Source organism: Vanacampus margaritifer, chromosome 9 (assembly GCF_051991255.1).
Source record: "Vanacampus margaritifer isolate UIUO_Vmar chromosome 9, RoL_Vmar_1.0, whole genome shotgun sequence".
Taxonomy (NCBI): Eukaryota; Metazoa; Chordata; class Actinopteri; order Syngnathiformes; family Syngnathidae; genus Vanacampus; species Vanacampus margaritifer.
Genome location: NC_135440.1, coordinates 15504663 through 15522699, shown reverse-complemented (window position 1 = coordinate 15522699; position 18037 = coordinate 15504663). Strand labels below are relative to the sequence as shown.

Genomic DNA, 18037 nt, shown 5'->3' with positions numbered 1-18037 from the left:
TAATGAGGAGAAATTCAAACCAGGAGAAGCAAAGGTGTTTCTGCACATCCGTTGTTACTTTCTGTTTACAGTGTGTCTAGCACAGCATTTAACACATAAGTCCAAACTGTGAGTTCACTTCAATGATCTGGGTTAGAATGGTTTAACATTAACAAGCAATGAAAAGACATTTTATTACCCGAGCCTCCAGAAATGTCAGCCATAAACTCCTGCCGCAGCACCCACTTTCACTTTGATAGCTGTTAGGCAGTAAATTGCTTTGGGTTGATGACTGATGATTGACCTGCTGCATATCGTTGGCGTGGGGCAGAATCCTTGGACCTCAGAGATGATCACACGTTTGCCATTATAACCGGGAGAGTCCCATTTTCAGCCTTGTGTCCCGAGTTCACCAACCCCATTGTTTTGTCTCACAGGTCTCATCTCTGCTTTTTGGTTTATTTTTTTTGTGTGTAGTCAACGCGCCAATTGTCAATGTTGTTTTTTGTTGTGTTTTAAGAACTACTTCCTTCTTCCGTGTCAGGAAATCATGGAAAATGCTGTCCTACTAACCTGATCCTGTGGTCACCGGTCAGACCCTAGGAGACCTGAGCTTTCTGCCGGCATATTTCCAATGATACAATGCGAGAACGGCGCGAGGTACACGGCACAGCCAGCTTCTTCTTTTTTCTTTTTTTTCTCCTTCTTTTTTTTTTACCTAAAACCTATTAAAAAATCCCAAACCGTTCACCTAAACTGAACACTTCCAGCCAGAGTCGTGAGGGCGTCAGGAGACCCGAGGAAGGACCAAAGCACAGCCAGCTTCTAATAACAGCCGAGACAGAGCAAAAAAAAAAAAAAACGGTTGATTTACCAAATTTACCCAAAAAAAAAACGACGTGTCAAAAAGTGTCTTTCTTCTGTTGTGCGTTGGCGTTAAATAAAACTGAAATTGATGAATGTAATCAGTAAATTATCATTTAAAATATGGATTCTTCAGATTTTTTTTTTAGTAAACTAGAAATACAAGACTGTTTAAATTAAACACTTTGGAGGAAACTTTTGTTTTACCTTGCTGTCTATCATTACAAGCTCAAAGTTATACAAGAGGAGGCTTCTAATTACTAATCATCCATTCCTCATCAGTCTTTTAGAAACAAATGTACATGCACAACATCTAGGGATGATTGACAATATTGGTAGTTATAGGATGTTAAATAAAGTTTGACAATACTCAGGGTTTTTCCTGACTCAAATTGAGGCAGAGGTGGTATCATCCTGACTATGATGGGTCACTACCGATACCAGGTAGTTTTAAGGTATCGGTACTGACGGCGGTGACCGATACCATTATCGGCAGCCTTAGTGCGGTCGTTTTACGATCAGGGACATGCCATTAACTTCATGCAATTTTAAGGAAAAAAAATTATTGGGATATGTAGGTCTTTCTTTAAAATCATCTGTCATTTATGGGTGGGGAATTTTATTTACTGGTGATATCGGTATTTGGTATCAGTAGTGGTGACTATTCAAGAGTTGTGTATCAGTTGGAGAAAAAAGTGGTATCAAACATCCCTAATCCTGACCATGCGCCATGACGTGCATGTTTTCTGTAAATTCAACTGACTCGCTTTCATTTTTTACAGGCAACATATAATAATAGTTCCAATAAGAATATGACTGTTATCTGTCTTTCCTTCCTTTCCTCAGTCTCTCCTTTGGTCTCTTGAGGTCTCCCTGATTTGTTGGGATTTAGATGTCTCTGGGGTTGGCGAAGGACTCTGGTTGGTGGCCTGGTGGGTGGTGTCTGGTCGGTGCTGGATTTCACTTTCCTTTCTTTTCTTTGGTCCTTCCTCGGGTCTCCTGACGGCCTCACGACTCTGGCTGGAAGTGTTCGGTTTAGGTGAACGGTTTGGGGTTTTTTAATAGGTTTTAGGTGAACTAATGGATACTCACACACGCACATACACATTATCACCCACATACAAAAAACAAAAAAAGAGAGCAATGATGATGACATGTCAAATCGGTAAAATTACCGAATGAACAATACTGAGCTCTCCAGAAAAAAGAAAAAAAAAAGAATATGACTGTTATCATGTTAAAGCATTCATTCATTATCAGTCACTCAGGCTGGAGGTGGCCGCCTCTGAATTTTGTACACAGGAAAAACCCGGAGTATAAATATAGTTAAGTCTCTGTACAGTGTCTAAATTCGGAAGCTGGACAGTAGAGGAAATAAATGTTAACTCTGGTAATATACAGTTATGATATTCTAGGACAAGGTTAACCGGTATCATTAAACAATCCGCACATGCATGAGCGTCAGTACTGCTCAAGAAAGCGAGGACAACAGATGTCAGTGTCTGTGATTCCGCTGCATCCAGCTGCGCCGCAATAAAAAAACATTTCCTTCTAACAGATGGCGGTTTAAACAAATTTTTTTAAGCAAAGAATTGTTTATTCCATGCTGTCTGCGCATAGACAATCAACCGCCAGTCGAGTTAATTGGCTATAAATGACTAACTGCTCAAGTGCAATGCTAAAAATTCAAGGTTGAAAGTGTTTATGATTGTTTGGAAAGAGAGCAACAGAAATGTTTTCCGGCGTGCAAATTAATTTGAGCCATGTCAAACTCCAAATAGGCCTCGGCCTTTGCCATGTTTGATTTGCTGCTTACAAAAACATTTCCGCCCAAACTGCGACCTCCAGCTGTTTTCAGGAGTCTGATCATCAAGGCTCTCCAACACTGTTGATGATAACGTCCTGCTCAAATAGTTAGAATTCAGTTGACCGTGAATCTCCTGCGGGCTCAATAAAACAGCGCGAAACTCCAAAACAATCATTTAAAAACATGCACGGAAAACTCCTGCATCTGTTAATTCTAAGAAAAGTGACTTTGGGATCAAGTAACGGTTAATAACAAACCACAGTGAAATGGCCAGTTTGAATTTTAAAAAAAACACACACACACACATCACCAATCACCAGACAATGAAAGTAATTTAAGCCATTGCAACTAGTTATTTTTGACACCCCGAATGACAAAACACAATTTTCCTCTCTTATCAGCCTCACCTTTTCCCTCCTCTGCCGCCACTCTTAATTCTTAGCAGCACATATCAACCACTGGTGCAGGAGCAGACATTTATTGCAAATAAAGAAATATCTTTCGTCTACATCTCTGAGGAGGAAGAAAGAGCAATCTTAAATGCTTCGGCAGGAGCTGGTGGCGCCACAGGGATTCACTGGAATGGGCTAAATCCTCACTTCCTTGACCTCGGCTTTCAATGAGAGATGACGCGCCTGACCAAGCCAACAGGCGACCAGTGAAGCCAGACGCCATCACTCTGAGAGGTAGAACCGAGTTAATTCATTTGCCGTAATGGTGTTCCAGCCTGCCATAGCTCCTTTCCAAACAACCGCTGATTCCTCCAGCGGGTACACGGGATTCCACTTCCGCACCTGACTCAGAGAGAGAGGAATGAAGGAGTCTGGAAGGAGGGTCCCCCCTCTTCTTGCTTTTGGAGACGGCAGTTAAATAAATCCAGGATACTCAGACAAACGCATTCCTGTGTGCTGTTTGTTCTGGCCTCGTTACCTCAGACGTGCCAGGGTTAGCTGGTCCTTCGGAAGGGATTAGCGCTTAAAACCGGGGGGTAAAAAAAGTTCCTTTCTCCCATTCTCAATGTGGTCAAAATAAAGCCCCCTTTACACTGCCTGCTAAAGGGAGGATTTTTATGCCTTTTTTTCTGGGTCATTCTTTTGTATAAACAGCACTGACACAGAATACGAATGGAGTGTTCCTTCCTCTGCGCAAGAGGGAATACCATGCTGGCACACAGGTGTGACGTTATTACACTCACTTCCGCCCTGCTGTGTTGAAAGCAATCTTCAACAAATATTGTACGTGTGATGTTGTGCCGCTTCTATGTAAGTTATAACTAGGGATGTTCGACACCTACAGCAAATTTCCTTAAAATTGAATGAAATTAATGGCAATTTTATTTTTTCAATTTGCTCATAAAAGTCATATTGCATAGAGCACACAATAAAGTGAATTTAAAAAAAAAATCGCCAAATAAGATGAAACAATTAATCCAGTGGCCAGAAAAAATAGTCCCAATCAAAATATGTGTCTGTACAACCTCTTTTTAAGGAATGCATTGAAGCGCAAAGAATACAATTCAATACAATAGGAGTTAAAGTAATTTAATAATATCTACAATTCTGCAAACTGTTTAGTGTGTGATGTTTAATTATATCTTGTTTTGAAATCCATGCTTTTAATTTGAAAGGCTGCTCTGTATTTCTGTTTTCCTGTTTCCTGTTTCACGTTCTCCGTTCATTACAAATATAATGTATACTGTAATGTGTGTTACGAAAGCTACAATTAGCGTCTGTGACGGCCGTTAACGGCACCATTCTATTTTTAGCACCGCAGCACAACTAGTTAACGAGGCAATTAAATACGGCGAAGTTACATGAGCTACAAACATATATAACACACCACAGATATAGATATTACTCTCAACAAGAGTATGGATGTGAAGATATCCAAACATCACGATACAATATTATCACGACATGAAGGTCACGATACGATAACTATCATGATATTGTGGGGAGGTTGGCAATACAAAATAGGTCACAATACTGTAAAAAAAAAAAAAAAAAAAGAGCTCATACTAAAAAAAACACAATATTGTGATTTTGTACATTACAGCAATGCATATAAACAACCTACAATCTCCAATAACACTTAATATTGAGGCACTTACTGGCTAATGCACGCACACTTTGAGTTCTTCCAGATATTATTGGCTCGCTTCACAAGCATATCATCTGACCAATATGGTGGATTTTAAACATAGAAGGGCCAAAACATGCCGTATGAAAATTAAACCGCATAAAAAAGAAAAATTGCCACCAGGGGGTGCTAGAACTGCACAAAAGGAAATCAACCTGACTTTTTATATTGTGACATGACGACGACGCTATTGTGGCAGTTTTAATATCGCGATATCACGATGTTACCATTATTGTTACATCCATAAAGTGTTACCTCATAAGGAGACACACAGGAAACAAATGAGACGGAACAAAACTTTCGTACCCCCCAGTTTTTCTGACTTTTCCTCACCAAAAAATGGCCACAAGAGCGGGTGCCGATACCAGTATGAAATTGGCCTGGTATCGGTACTCGCCCATCCATCCATAGTTATAAGAAAATAAATGAACTGCGAATTTCAACCAACCACCAGCTATCTATTTCAGGAACCCCTTTTCATAAAGTAGAGAAAGCTAAGGACCCGAGGGGGATTTAGGCTTTTAGTTCTGCCATACACAGCTCGTTCACTCAGTTAATGAGGACATTAATTACATTCTACAGAAACATTTTCAAAACAGCAAATGTGCACTCAAGAGAGAGAGTAGCCATCTTTCCTCTTTTGTTTCAAAGGTGCTGCAGTACGGCAAAGCTGTCGGAACGCCACCGGAAAAAAAACTCCAGGGTGTGCAGCAAAACATTTTGTAATTACGTTACAAGTTTGAAGTGTGTGGGTCGGGGGTACAGAAAGGTGGAGTGTAACACACTGTGGGTAAACAAAGTTATCTACAGTAAAGCCTATTAGTGTTGGGTGAGGGATCTCGGCATCGACAGTGCCCTATTGTCGGTTCCTGATTTTGTCACATGATACCACTGCTAAGCAGAGTAATATCCATCTTAACCGCCGTGCTCCGAATGCCTTTTTCTCCTGTCCCTTGTGATCAACCAACTTCCACCCTTAATCCCAAACTAAGCCGCTTCCTAATTACGCTGGCCGTCCGAGTAGACAAAGTGTAAGGGTTAAACCAGGTCGACCTGCTCACAGGTCACACACCGGTACCGGGCCGTGGGTCATTTGGTACCGAAAGAAAAAAAATTGCATCATTTGTATTTTTTTCGTAAATGATGTTTTATTTTGAAAAGTGGCCGGATTCTGTCTGTTACACCCGTCTCACTTGACGCACTTCAAGGCCGCTACACCACACGTCACGCTAAATTTAATTCCAAGCTAGCAAAATGAGCAAAAAACAAACGGTCCAATGAAGGGACAGAAGAGGAACCTGGACCCTCTAAAAAAGGGAAAGCTGCCTTTATAACAGGCAGTATCAAGAATCGTATTTAAAACATGGATTTATCGCCACGGGCGATTCCCACGCACCAAGCCCGCTGTGCGTAATATGCGGTGACCGGCTTTCTAAAAAGGCGATGAAGCAGAAACGATGTTGCTCATGTGATGTTCTGTTGTTGGTGCGACGTTACGGACACCGTTAATAAAGTTGCACATGACTACACAGTAGATTTACGTTCATTATTATTATTATAGAGAAAATACCACCGTTTTTTTCTTGTCATTTTATTTTGTTTTTATCAGCTAAACCTTTAGATTGGGCCGTGAAAATATTGTCAGACATGAAACCGGTCCGTGGTACAGAAAAGGTTGGGGACCACTGGTGTAGAGCACCTGGCTACAAACACTGCCGCTAAAGCAAATACTTTTTTTTTTCTTTTTTTTTATCTTCGAGGTACAATGTATTTACCACCAGGAAAAAAAAGTGCTCATTTGCACTTTCACACAATGCAGAAGAGCTGGGCAAACAGAAGGTTTTAATCCCCCTGGCTCTCATTTATGAAAGTTTAAAATGGCCAAAGGGGTTGAACAAATATTTACACTAGGTATATTATGAGGTGATAACAATAACCAATATGTCCCTTCAAGTAGAGAAAATACACAGGCATGCAGCAGTGTGAGTGCACACATACATACACACGTGTCCAAACAATAATTATCTGGTATTGAGTTTTTTTAACTAACAACAACCCCATGGGCCCCCTGGAACATTCTTGCATATTTTTGGCTTTGTACTACTGCAATAGATTTGGCCAAGCTCACAGCCCTTGGCTACAAAAGGGCAGAGAGCCACCTCTCTGGTTTTCCATTCATTTCCATTAGCCTTTCCGGCCTGTTCTCTAAAAGTTTCCCCTTAAAATAAAATGAACAAAACAGAACAGACTCTCAATAATCTACCCTCGGGAAGATCTTGGCAGTCTGGGGGCTCGCGTTACAGTCGTGGCGTCAGCACTTTTGGAAACATTTCTTTTTGCTCAGCCGACAGAGAATTGAACAAATCACCCGAAAGAAAGCTTATTTTAAGATTGTTCCGTCCATTTCAGGCTTCCGGTCGCGCCACCTGAATGCACCTGTAAAATCCTCAACTACCTCGGTCGTCAGTATCTTCGCTTCGGCTGGCGGCCCGGGTCATGTTTGGCAGGACACGGGAAAACAAATGTCTGAAAAGCTATTTCTCAAATAACTGAGCAATCTCCCGCGCACAGGGAGCGGGGAAGGTTTTAGGTCAGAGGCCCTGGCGAGAAACGCTACTTCGTCTCGGTAAGACACAGCAGTTCACCTCTCTGGATCTCAGACCGTACTTAACTTCAATGCCATGTAGCCACGTTATGTGGAATTGTATTGTACCCGTTTCTAAGCAACAGGATAACAGCACAGGGAAGTGAGCAGAAAGGGCACGTATTTTTGTGGTCAGGATTCTTTCTCTCATCAGCGGCATCTTTGTAGAATTGAGAGCTTAGTGTTGATGCCACACAATACGCAGTCGACTGAGTATCACAGTTTGACTATTATGCAAATATACTTTGTCAAAAGTAACGAACAATACAGAATCCGAAGGTGGCAAAAAAGTCCAGAAAGTAAAAAACCCTGCCACAGTTTGGCTCCGGAGCAGGGCCCGACCGATATGCTTTTCTTTTCTTTTTTAGGCCAATGCAATACCGATTTTTGGAAGAAAAAAATACAGTTTACCGATTAATCTGCCGATTATTTAAAAATATATATAATGCATAAAATTACCCCCCCCCAACCCCCAATTCCCTTTTAATGGGTGTCACTTACACAAACTTTCGCAAATAAGATTCTCTGCTTTGAATAAGAAGTCCATAATATGACTTTATCAAAAAAAAATGAAATATACAAGGTTATTGTATAGATAAAACCATTATTACTTGTTTACAACTGCTGTAAAGCATTAACCTTATCTTTTATATATTTTTATCCTGTGTTATTTTCACAAGTCTTGGGATTTACTGGGCTAATCTGGGACCTCTGGGATTGTATTATGTGCCATGTCATGTGGAAATGTGTGTTAAGACAAAGAAACAATTTGGAGAAAAGAACGTCTTTGAATCCTTGAAATATCAACTTCAAATATAACTTGAAAGGACAATGACAAATTAAAACAATAAGAAAGTGAAATAAGAATTGAATAAACTAAAATAATAGCAACTGAAAAAAACAGTAAGAACAAATAGTGTCTGTTCTTGTGTGTTTTGGTCTCTTGGGGGCAGTGTGGTGCCGTCCATCCATGGCGTACACACTTAAAGTGAGTACAGAAGAAAGTTGAGATTGAATTCTATAAAAAATAACTCCTTTTTCACACATTGGAAAGAATGTGTGCCTTTGCGTAGTGTTATCTCACCTGTGGGCATGTGTTCTCACAAGAGTTGTGTGTATATTCGTTATTTGAAGGAAAACACTCCCGACGTCGATGCTAATTTCCTGTTGACATTTGAATGGGATCCTCCCTTCGTTTTTAGCATTAGCGCTAGCCTAGCAAAGTTTTAAAAACGAAGCATGTTTTGTATTTAAATATCCAGTGGATGTAATTCTTAATGTAATAAATAAAAAAATAAAAAACTCCAACTTCGGTGTCATTAAACAGCTCAAAGGACGCTTAGGGACAACATAATAATCAGAATAACATGCTACGCACTTGCTAGTTGCTAATGCTACGCAAGAAAAATGGTGCATTCAGGGTACTTTCACAGCATCAGAAACGTCGGTTTTCTTTGATAACGTTTTAAAGGGAAAATAATCGGCCATTTGGCCCAAATGTTTGAAGGACAATAATCAGCCGATTTTATCAAGTTTTTACTTTCTGGACCTGGATTTTCCACCTCTGACAGAATCATGTCTGTGAATCCACTCTTAATGAGCGGCTTGAATGGAAAACACAGGCACAGTAAAAGAGGGTTGAGTTTGCCATCCGGAATTTCTCACAATGTCTTTAAAGTGTAACATACATGAGGGTGTTGTGAAAACGGAAACTCCAGCGTCCCCGGAGTAAAGCATGTCAAAGTGAGGAGGTTTGTGATGGGAGGTCACGCCGGATCGAAAGGGGAGTTTCAAGAGGAGGAAGACAATAGCAGTACGGTGACAGGCTGTGTTTGAAAAATCAATAGGTGTTGCTTTTCTTCTGTCTCACTTTAACACCTGAGTCAGAACAAAGCAAAGACCCGAAGAGTTCCTGAACATGTTTTTTACCCACGGTCAATTGATTCCACCTTCCAACTTGGATTTAGAAGGCTTGCGAGAAAATCATATCTGTACGCTATATTTCTAAAGCTCTATTTACATTCAAATGAGGATCCGATTTAATTCCCCTGCAGAATCAGGTTAAGAAAAAACTAACTCCAGCGTTGATTTGATGTAACTCTAAGCAATAGTCGCGTTGCTTATGAGAAAATAAAAACTTCCATGGACTCGGGATGAACTCATTGGCCGTCTCGTTAATGCTCCCGTTCCCGTAAAAAAGGTCTGTCAACAATAGGGCTGGGTTTAAAAAAATTGAAGAATCAATATTGAATCCATTTTCCTTTACGAGCCTAATATCAATTCATAAAACCGTGAATCTATTATTTTAATATCTTTTTCCCCATAAATTCATAAGAAAATAGAATTTTATCTTGTTTTTTTTTATTTACGTTTACGTTTATGAAAGACCTGACTTAGTGCAATTCAGAATCTTGTGTTACTTTTGTTGATAATCTGAATCATTTAACCAGTTACTGCCCCTGCAAAATTATATTTGGAATTGAATGTTTGTGGAGTTTTTTTCATGTCCTTGATATTTAACAATAATGGATGTTTTACCATTGATCAATATCAGTATGAATTGAAGTGAATCGAATTGAATCAGAAAAAATCCAAATCGAATCGAACTCAACTCTTGGGAATCGAAATCGAATCGATACCCAGCCCTAGTAAACACCGCGCGTGTGTAATGACATTGACTTTCAATCAAAATTGTGCTCAGCGGGTTTGAAAATCCCTACATGGTCTGATTTGCCAGCAGCTGCCACCTTTGCTTCCTTCCACAGCTGCCGTGACCTCGCCGTAACCCAGTTGCTGTCACCGGCGCATTCAAACACCGCTACTGCGCAGCGCACGCAAAAACACAGGCCAGTCAACGGCAAGCTGAGATGATTAATAGAAGGTAGAGAGGACATTTTATTAAAAAAAAAAAAAAAGTCAGTACGATTTCACGCTGTGAAGCCTTCAAACGCGGCGCTGCTTTAAATCACCACACTAGACATTAGCCATGCTCTGTTATACTTTAATGCGTTTCAATTTCCACAGTCCTAATAAAGTTTATGGGAAAGTGTCCGTCTAATGAGCCTGAGATACATCAGAGTGATAAGTGTTTGGGTTCATGGATGGGTCCCTCTGAGAAAATTTCTTTCCCCAAACCGACTCGTCAAACCAGAAATACCACTTCCCCCGGAGAGCTTTGTGACACCAAGACAATAAGGAAAAAGCTATATCCATCATCAAGCCACCATGGAAAAGCATGTCCCGAAGAGAGAGAGAGTGTGTTTTGACTTGAGAAGGAGTGTCAGCAGTTCAGATTTCACTTGCGGAGAATAGCCCAACAACTGCTGCAATCCGGACCCTCATCCTCACCTCCGACCCGTTTGACCTGGACATTCGTTACTCGTGTCACTGCAGGCAGACGGCCCGAGGAATGTGGTTGTAAATGTGTTGACTCCGGGGAAATGGAAAGAACCGCACAGTGAACACGCGTGTCTAAATATAAACTGCCTTCTCTCCTCAGGGTTCGGATCAGGAGCAGCGCTTGAAGCATCGGTCTCACAAGACCCGCTTCCGGCAGTCTGGGCCCCGCCACCTGAGGGAGGTGAAACGGGAAACAGACGGTCTTATTTCGTTGTTGGATAATTACACATCTGTGAGCAAGAGAGTGTGTCATACGCGCACTCTTCTGTAAACACTGAGCCATCTGTGTACGGCGATAGATTTCCAGGACCATCATTCAATTAAAGCATGGGCTTTTAAGTGATCATGAGTAGAATAGTGCTGTCATTCTAAAAGGCAAAGTTTGATTTTTTTGATTTTGGTAATGGACAGCCAACTAGAAAAAGTGCAATTCCTGCAGAAATTGCGTGGGAATGCTGAAAAGCTGAACGCTATTGGCTGAATGCTAAGATTGGAATGCATGTGCTTATGAAGTAAATTGAAAGATAAATTATGTGAAAAGTACACATTTTTAAGTGTAGTTAGATGACAAATGAATAAAAAGAAAACTTGAACAGCAATCTGTCTAAAGTGGGATTTAATCAATTCAGACAAATTATAATCCACTTCCTGAAATGGTAGTCAGTTGTTGGGGTGTTAGAAAAAATTGTTGCGATATTACAGCGTGCAATTCTCGAATCGATTCTATATGCGGCCGAATCGATTTTAAAACATTTTTTTATCTAAATATTCAACAAAACGTTTTACTTGGGGTTAGGATTCACACATTAAGCATGGAAGAATGTTATGTTAATGGAACAATAAGCCTTAACATTTTATTTCAGTGCTGTTCAAACATGAAACAGACTGCAACCTGTTTGTTAAATGCAGTGGCTCAGTTATAAGCCTGAAGTTTCAGATAAATAAATACATTTTCATACAAATCTTACCGTGTACATGTACAAGTTTACTGATTAGTATTTTCTAAATTTGAGTAAAAAAAAAAATCAGGATTAATCGGTATTGAATCGAATCGTGACCTATGAATCGTGATACGAATTGAAACGCCAGGTACTAGGCAAGTCACACCCCTAGTCAGTTGGTATCGAACCATCGAATGTGGTCCAACCAGGGTTTAAACCCAGGTTCTATGATGGAAGGCAATTGCTCTAGCCGCTGAGCTAACGTGACATATTTGAAATCATGGTTAATGGTATATTTATTTTGAAAAGTGTCATCTGATGCTGAAAGCTAGCATGCATGGAATCATTTCAGTGAAATTGCAATCCATTTTTTGATATGGTAGTCAGTTGGTATATATTTGCAATGTACAGTCAAGGTGGGATTCGAACCCGCGACCTCCTGGTTACAGTCCAAATTTTGGACAAAATAGACCATATGGGGTAAAAGTGCGGTACATATACAAGTGGGCGCCTAATCCAGCTTCTTATGTCAAACTCAACCTTCAAAGACAGAATGGCACTTTGATCAATTGCAAGTCAAATTGACTCGCTGAAAGATCAATATCCTCATTTATAAGCTTGGCCAAGGAAGCTGAAGAGCTGCTGATTCTTCTTCTGAGGAGGAGGAGGAGGAGGAGGAGACTAGTCAAGCAAGCCCAACGACTGTCAATCTGTCAGTGTGCTGCGAGGTGTCACTCTCAGGAGTGCAAAGTGATGTCGGGGCTCAGCAGCAGCACGGAGCCTTCAGACTTTACGGCTTGGATGCTTGCACTCACTGGCAAAGGTTTTTTATTTTTTTTATTTAGGAGGGCATTGATCAACGCACAATGCAGTTTGTTTATCAATATATCAAATCATTCATTGAACATGATTCAAATTAAATAGTACAATATGCGGTATTAAGCGAAGCAAATTATAAGAATTTAGACAAAAGACCAGCAAATGGAACATGGAAAACCAGAATATAAATCACCTCTGAATACATACGGCAATGAATAGAATCATCTGCGATGCATCAGTGAGCTATTTATTGCCTTGATGATTTCCTCACCGGCAACGTTTTCATGGTGATTTAATTTTTCTGTAAAGAGAAACTTTGGGGGTTCACAATTCCCGCCGACTTCGCCTAGCATTTAATCAATGCCTAAAAGAGATGTCGACGGGATATAATCATCTCCTGTCAAGGTACTTTCATCTCTGAGTAGTTCTTTTGAGAGCTCCTGGTGGACCTGCAGCACAGGTCATTAAATATCGTGATAAGAGCGCCAGCCCGGGTAGAACGGATACGAAGATACACGGTCGGAGTGATCTGGCCTCAAAGGCAACAACTTGCTCTTTCCCTTCAACTTTCTTGTCCACACAGATAACAGTATATTTTTTGGACGTTTAAATACTTTCTCCATCCACGCCAAGTGTCAACATGAAGAGAAGACATATTCGCTGACACATCTGAAAAATAGTTGGGGCTTAAAACACCTGAATTTTCTCAAAATGAAAACACACCACCAAACCAAAAAACAATATATGTTCCTGATGTTTCTATAAATAACCAGAAGCGATTCTTGTCACAAGGCAAGGCAGGCATCTTGTGGCTTACTTTGTTTTGAAAGTGCATTTCATTCTTATTCCAATTCCAATATTTTTGAGGGAAGATCCTGCTTTTTGTGTTGCACTCGGAGTATTTTAAGTGATACTGTATTTGGCCTGTATTTTGTATTCTGCTAATTTCCTAACAACTAAAGTACTTTATAACATTGTTACTGTGAAGACGCCTTGTTTTGTGTTTTTTTATTTCGAACCATGCATATGTTTTAAGCAGAGGTAGCAAATCCAAGTCCAGAAAGTAAAAACCCTGCCACAGTTTGGCTTTAGCCCCTTGTGCTAGCTAGCTAGCTCCCTAGCACCCGGGGAGCTAGCTATGGCGCTAGCTAGCTAACACATGGGGCTAAAGCCAAACTGTGGCAGGGTTTTTACTTTCTGGACTTGGATTTGCCATCTCTGGTTTTAAGTTAATTAACAGCTGACACTTGCCTTCTATTTTCTGTATTGTGCTGACTTACTGAATTACTTACGAGCAGTGAATGTGATAGTGTGTGTTAATGTGAAATAAGTTTAGAGTTCACATTTTTTGCTGATTTATTAAATTCCCATCTTTAACTCATTTGCTCCCAAAAACGTATAAATATGTTCTATTTTAAATGTTTGAAGTGTCCCAAAGACGTATTAATACGCTTTTCAATGTTTGTTTTTATGCTAGAGGATACAGAAGGCTTTGATTCAGCCTCTCAAAAGCAGAGAACTGTTGAATAAATGGTAGTTATGACACAAACGACCAGCAGGTGGCAATAGAGTATAAGAGATCAACCAGGGCCATGTTGCAAAAAGCTCATTTACCCACAGTTTTAGTTTTGTTTTTTTTTTACCAACAGATTTATGAATAATGTTGAAACTTAGCTATATTCTAATGCTAATTGCGGCAAAACGGAAACAGATAATAATGTACTTTTTTTCCTGATGAAAGAAGAGACTCTAATCTTTCTTTTGGAAGGTTCCATGTTTTTATAGCAACAGAGCACAATATTCTGTGGATCTTGCAAAATCTGTCAAAATCCAGTAAAACAGAGTGAAGGGGTTTGCTTCAGTGAAAATGGCTGCGAGTGATGAGTTAATTTATTTGTGCATTTTCTGCAATTTTAATTCACACTATTCTGCAAAAAAAAATCAACAGGCTAATCGATTATTAATCTAATTAGTAGTTGAAGCTCTACGGGAAAAATTTTTTTAAAATCTAAAATCCCTAGAAAAAACATATTTTATATTGAAATATGAGTCAAAAACCTACATTTGAGATGTTCTTGAGGACATAAAATCCACCTTACAGTCCCCAACATGCACATGATTTGCCAATGATCATCCAATCAAAGTAAAAATCTTTAACATCTTAATTCTAACGCCTATCTGTGTGAGCGGCTAAAGTGTGTTAAGGCAAACTGGAGATGTCAGGGAGGCCGCAGTGATGAAGTGCGCATCTGATAGAATTTGGCACCCAAAATGTCTTCAAGTCATAGGCAGGCTCTCGTCCACACACAATAGATCCGACATGGAAGCGAAAGAGACAGGCTGCCGAGACAATGAGACCGCTCATCAGCGCTCTGCTTAATCACACGCATTAATGCTGAGGGCGCACACACCACCACAAGTCCATCAGTGGCCTTACTTGAAAAAAAAAAAAAAGCAATCCTTCCATGTAAATCCCAGCCCACCTTTTCGCTCGCTCTCTCTCTATTTCTCTCTCTCTCTCTCTCTCTCTCTCGCCGTCCCCCTTAAGCATCCAAGCCTCCTTTTTTGCAAAGTTTTCCATCTGCTCTTTGAATTACTGCCCACAAAGATGGAACCCAACCAACCTTTTTTAGGAGGAGACGGTCTGACTGGCCCAGTCCCCCGCCGCCCCTCACCCTCCTATCCACAGATGGTGGCCTGGTTCCTGCAGGGAAAACTTCCACATTCTACGTTCGTTGCCACTTTTAGCCATTTTTCCTTTTTCATTAAAAAAAAAAAAAATCCCACAACAATGCTAATAAATCCACCCGCTCTCTGTCAATTAGATGCCCGTTATAGCGGACACATAATGGACTCTTGAGAACCAGAGTGTAGCAGGTACAAATGGCTGATGTGCCGTGATGAATAATGCAACAATTATCCCCGTGGCAAAAACAAAAAAAGGCAAGCCCATTTCCAATGAGTTTTCCTTTCAAGAGAAAATGTATTTCATATTTGACTGTAAGTTGGTACTCCAAAGTAGAGGCTGCTGCACTATATCCTCATTAATCTCTTTAGTGTCTTGTGTCTGCTTGCAGCATGGACCACCTGTTTAAGCCCAAACACTAATGATCCCTTCATGCAGAGGCTCCTACATTGACCCCCGCTGCCGCTTCTGCTTTTATGTTGTGCAGCAAAGTTGAGTTTGAGGTTAAGGAAACTGACTGGAAACAAATTCCTCAAAAGTAGTGCAAAATCTCGGCAACTGTAAGAGTAATGATTACCAGAGAACAGGAAATAGAATGTAATACAACATAGGATCAGGGTCAGGGTCAGGCTACTCAATACAATACAATCAAACTGCATACACAAATATAAGCAGGTGCTGAGGAGAAAGCATTAAGCTTAATGACTAGCATGAAAATGACCAGAGAAGCTCGCAAAAATGGCTTATTTTTTATTTATTTACTTCATGACAGCAATAACAAAGGAGACGAGGCAAAGTGCAATTCCTGCAGAAATTGCGTGGGAATGCTGAACGCTGAACGCTAATAGCTGAATGCTAAGATTTGAATGCTAAGATTTGAATGCATGCGGAATGCTTATGAAGTAAATTGAAAGATAAATTGCGTGAAAATTACAAATGGCGAATTGTAGTGTGAATAATAAATCAAAAAAAGAAAAGTTGAACTGCATTCGCTCTAAGGAGCGTCAAGAGGGAATCGAACCCAGAACCATGTCCCTGTTGTGTTAGGTATCACCATTTTTTATGGTCCTTGGCCAGGCTCAGGTTAAATCTGTAAACTGAATTTCATTGCGCTGTACTTTTGTTTTAACGTGTTATTATGTTATTTTCATTTACAAAACAAGATAAATCCACTTTGATACAATTTTGTTTTTTTAAGTCAACCCCAAATTGTTCTTTACAATAATATGTTCTATGTGCCCACATTAGCCCTAATATGGCTTTCTGATTAACATTACTTTTGTGAAAATGAGTTAAAGGGGAAGTCAACCCCCCCCCCAAAAAAAATAAAATTGGGGGGGACAATAATATGTTCTATGTAGCCCCACTAGTCTAAATATGTTATTCTGGTTAATATTGCGTTAGTGGAATATGAGTTAAGCAGCAAAATCCACCCGTTTTTATCCATCTCAGGAGGCGGCCATTTTGCCACTTACTCGCGACTGAAGGTGACAACAATGTTCCTCAGGGTTCAGGCAGCGACCAATCACAGTTCACCTGTTTTCTGAAGCTGAGCTGAGATTGGTTGCAGAAAAAACCTTCAAAAAACAGGTGAGCTGTGATTGGTTGTTGCCTGAGCACTGAGCAACTGTGATGTCATCTTCAGTCGACAGCAAGTGGCAAAATGGCCGACCCCTGAGATGGATAAAAACGGCTGGATTTTGCTTCATAACTCTCATTCCACAAATGTAATATTAATAAAAATGTCATGTTTAGACTAGTGAGGTCACATTTTACATAATATTGTCAAGAAATGTTTAAGGTTGACTTCCAGCAAAAAAAAGCCACCTGTTTTTAATCCATCCAATCACGGCACAGCTTGCAAATGACCAAACTCAGACAACCGGTGAGCTCTGAGCAACTGTGATGTCATTTTTAGTCGACAGGAAGTGGCAAAATGGCCGACCCCCTGGATACTTTATATTCCACAAACGCAACATTAACCAGGATAACATGTTTGGACTAGTGGGGCGGCATAGAACATATTGTGAAGATTTTTTGGGGTTGACTTCTACTTAAAGTTTGATTTTAAATGCATTTGAACATTCTCTTCAAAGACTTATAAATAAGAAAAGACTTTGCTGTGTCCATATGGCATCATCAAAGGGTGATTTGTTTAGCATATTGCATTACGCACTGATTGATCTTATTTGACACTTTGATGACTGTTTTTGGAACGCTAAAACGTTACAGATGATTTCTATCTCCGATGGGAACGTTTGCTTTGAAATATGAAGTAGACCAGCATCCAGGAACGGATTAGGGTCGACTTCAGAGGATTAGATTCAACAGAGTGAGACACAGGATCATTTTAACACTTATTGACAGTTTTGGACAGATGGTAATTGAACTTTTACTTTATTCCAAAAAACGGGGGGACTGAGATTGGATTTAAAAATCATTAAAAACCACACTGGACTCCCTCTGAATCAGAGATGGGGTTTTTTTTATTAAGAAGATATTTTTCCTCTTATCAACGTGACTATAATCAGTTGGGCGTAGCGGAGAAACTTAATATTTCAAAGGCTGCTGATAATTTATCTTCCACGGTGCTGACAGGTGCGACCGAGTGCAGCAAGCAGGAGTTATGGAAAACATGGATTTGATGGAGTGGAAAAAAAGGCGAACAATCCCCAACGGGGTGCCGAGGCTCAACTGTTAGTCGGCATCCAAGGTGAAGGTGTGGTCTTCATGCAACACGGTGTTAATCAAATGAGACG

General features: G+C 40.2%; 1 protein-coding gene across 4 annotated transcripts in view; it reads right to left on the bottom strand.

The window, feature by feature from the left end:
- LOC144057359 (receptor-type tyrosine-protein phosphatase U) overlaps positions 1–18037 on the bottom strand; it is a 222660-nt gene that overhangs the window by 201715 nt on the left and 2908 nt on the right. The window lies entirely within an intron of this gene.